The 3,365-nt window shown below is 36.0% G+C and overlaps 1 long non-coding RNA gene across 1 annotated transcript in view; it reads right to left on the bottom strand.

Moving 5' to 3' along the window:
• Window positions 1–3,120, bottom strand: part of LOC128248084 (uncharacterized) — a 6,107-nt gene extending 2,987 nt beyond the window's left edge. The window contains exon 1 of the long non-coding RNA XR_008264333.1: window positions 3,028–3,120. This is a non-coding gene — a long non-coding RNA (uncharacterized LOC128248084). The remainder of the gene's footprint in view (window positions 1–3,027) is intronic.
• Window positions 3,121–3,365: the final 245 nt, after the last annotated feature.

The raw sequence follows: 3,365 nt of genomic DNA, 5'->3' as shown, positions 1-3,365 counted from the left end.
ACTTTGCATCCTGCTGCACACACACACACACACAAGGAATAGAGGTAAGAAAATATTCAAATTCATATTTATTAGGAGTAATGTTAAGTAACCTAACATACGTGTATATATATATATATATATATATATATATATATATAATACACATTATATATAATACACATTAAGTATAGGACATCACCATCAAGTGAAAAATACGTAAACACACGAACACACGAGAGACAGGTACAGGATAAAATAATAAGAGAAAGTAACTCGCTCATCAGCTGTCGAATGTTTTACTGACCTATTTCGTGCTTTTAACAACAAAATAGGAAAACCTCGTAAGACAGCAGCATCCAGAAATTTTAAAAATATAAAATTTGTGGTGAATCAGAGCTTCGAACGAACAAACAACAACAGAGTGGACGTACAAAGTAAACAATCGACGAAGAGAAACATTAAGGGACGTTAGGCCAAAACGAATTGTAATGGGTAATACCTGGGAGAAAATTTTGAAGGAAATAGAATAAGTAGAAGATAAGAAAATAGTAGAAGAGAAAAAATGTCGGAAGGCGAGAGAAATGACGTCCAGCCCGGTGGACGTCGAGACCAGAAAAGGCAGGCGCGGGAGAAATGACCTGTAGTCATGTGTGAGCAACAGCCAGAGGGGAAGGAGAACAAGAGAGGCGGCGAGGGAAAGAAACAAAAGGGAGTGAGGAGAAGGAACGAAAGATAGTAGGGCGTGGGAGAAAGACAGAGGACAACAAGGAAGGAGGGGGGAAAGTACGAAAATCTAGAGGACTATAGAGAGATAGAGAGAAAGAAACAAAACTGTGTAGAGTAGCAGAAATCATGTTTAAATGTAAGAACTTATTGTGGACAAGGCTGTGTGGTGTTCAATTATAAATAAATAAAGATGCCCATTAAGTGCAGGCCATCACTAACAGGTGGAAAATACGTAAACACAGGAGAGACAAGTGCAGGATAAAATACCAAAGGAGTATAACTCATTCATACACACACACACACACACACACACACACACACACACACACACACACACACACACACACACACACACACACACTCACACATACACACATAACCGTTTAGTTTAGTATGGGAAAAATCCACGTTAAAGGATCTTGAAAGCTCCTAAAATACTTGTCGGCTACCACCAGCTAACTCCGTCTCCCAGGGTAATCCAATGATATTGGTATAGAGAGAAGGCATGCGAAACTGGTGTGGAATGAACAAATATTTAGGTCAGTTCAAATATGTTTGGGACATACTTGCAATCCTTCGCAAGAGATTTAACGACAGCACCAACCATGACAACAAAACAGAAATAACACACATGTAATGTTTCTGCTGTGAATGTTCATATGAATAGAGGAAACGTAATCATTTGGGACACAAATTGGAAAATTATATTGAACAAAAGGAAATATTGGAAATGAAGACGATGTAATTTCAGCGGCTGCACAATTTCAAGACAAAAGAGATTGAAATATGCGTACTATAGATTACTCTACTAATTAGGTTGATTATCAAATGACGAAGAAAAAAGTGAAAGGCATGGAGCCACAAAAACATAGATTGATTGTATAAAAGACGATAACAATAAACAGTCGTACGATGAAATATGTTGCGCTATGTCAGATTTAAGATTACGTCACTCAACCACTAATCATATTGTTTTCCTAGAAAGCCTTTCTCCAACTGTACCAAAATGTTCATACCATCTATAAGGCCATGTATGGAAGTACGATAACGCTCACAATCGTTCCATATCAATTGAGGTTTTCGGCCATTAATCCTAATGACGAGCAACAAGCAGTTTTCCGTAGATTTGGAAGTAATAGCAGTCACATTCTTTAAACACCACATGCCTTGACACGTGGTCATGGTCCTCATGAAGGAAACTGTTGGTACTTGATATGACGCGTTGTCGGCTAGAATTGAGAAATATAGTATGGTCAAGAATTTGACTCATTCAAATCGACAGTTTTATTCAAAGGTGTTATCAGTCGAGAAGTTCGTTACTATGTGGATGACCAATAAGGTTATAGCTTTTGCCCTCCACATTCTTGACGTCTTCCTAGAGCAGGTCATAGTTTATACTGCAGTATATCAAATAGGTACAGACTACCACAATGCGAGGAACTTTATGAATGTGGGATTTATTGATGACATTAAAAGAGTAGCTGGTAGATGTTAGATGAATTAGTCGATTGTCCCCTTAATACCCACTTCTCCAAACTTCACAATGTAAATCGGTGTCGAAAAAGCAATTCTCATGAAAATATTTGCAACATCATCATATATCTCTAATGTTATCTAAAGAATACGAATTTGAGATAGTGTAACTGTTCAAATACTTAGAAGCAAGTATTATTGATAAACAGTAAACACCACAAATCTTTGAACACCTGCAAAGACTATGACAAAAATAGTCACACTAAAATCAAAAGGAAAAAAAGAAATGTTTTTGTGAAGAACATAATTAAATTCATTCGGGCTCCGTTTCTAAGAAAAGATACAGGCACTGGGAACTTGATGCTAGGGTAACATCTTGGGTAATTGTGCTTGGATTCTTTCAAAGAACATGAGGCCCGGAAAACAATCACATAAAGCTTCCAAATGCTTCATCTGAAACAGTAAAAAGAGCTGAGATGGTTTGGTCATATAAAATAGTTCAGTAGACTTTCAAAGCACAGTCTTCAATCGAATGTGAAAGGAATTCAAAGAAGGGGCGAATACAGAAAAAGATAGAAATATAACATCAAGGAATAGACAAGAAAATCATAAGCGTAGACGGGCCCTGGAACATAGCCTCTACAGCCAACAGGAGTTTGAGTGTCGAAAGTAAATCATTATTTACCATATTTGTTTTCTCAAATTTTAACTTCGTTTGAAGGAAAAATTGATGCATCTGGGATATGTACACCAACAAATATTTAATAAAATAATTTCTATTCAGAATATACTTCATCAATGCAATATCTTTTCAAATAAGATATAATTAATTAAAAAGTTTCTCACGTAGGCAGTTAATCTTAGCGATTTCGTTGAAGAATTTTAGGCATGAATCGTCCTTTTCTTGTTCAGCACATTCTTTAAATTCATCAAGGCGTCTGGATGATGAAAATAAATCAGAAGACGTTATTTCAAATCTTACAGAGGAAATGGTTAATATATCTAGCAACATTTTGCTTATTGATACATTGAACTTAAGTCCATTTGCGATTGATGAAATAGGTACAAGTTTAAAATATCTGTAAACGTTATGTACATTCTGAGATCAAATAACTGCTTAGCTTAACTATGCTTCCATACGTCCGGGAATGATAAAATAATTAGTAGTCAGAAGCAGAAATTGT

Source organism: Octopus bimaculoides, chromosome 6 (genome assembly GCF_001194135.2).
Source record: "Octopus bimaculoides isolate UCB-OBI-ISO-001 chromosome 6, ASM119413v2, whole genome shotgun sequence".
Lineage (NCBI taxonomy): Eukaryota > Metazoa > Mollusca > Cephalopoda > Octopoda > Octopodidae > Octopus > Octopus bimaculoides.
This window is presented reverse-complemented; position numbering and strand designations above follow the sequence as displayed.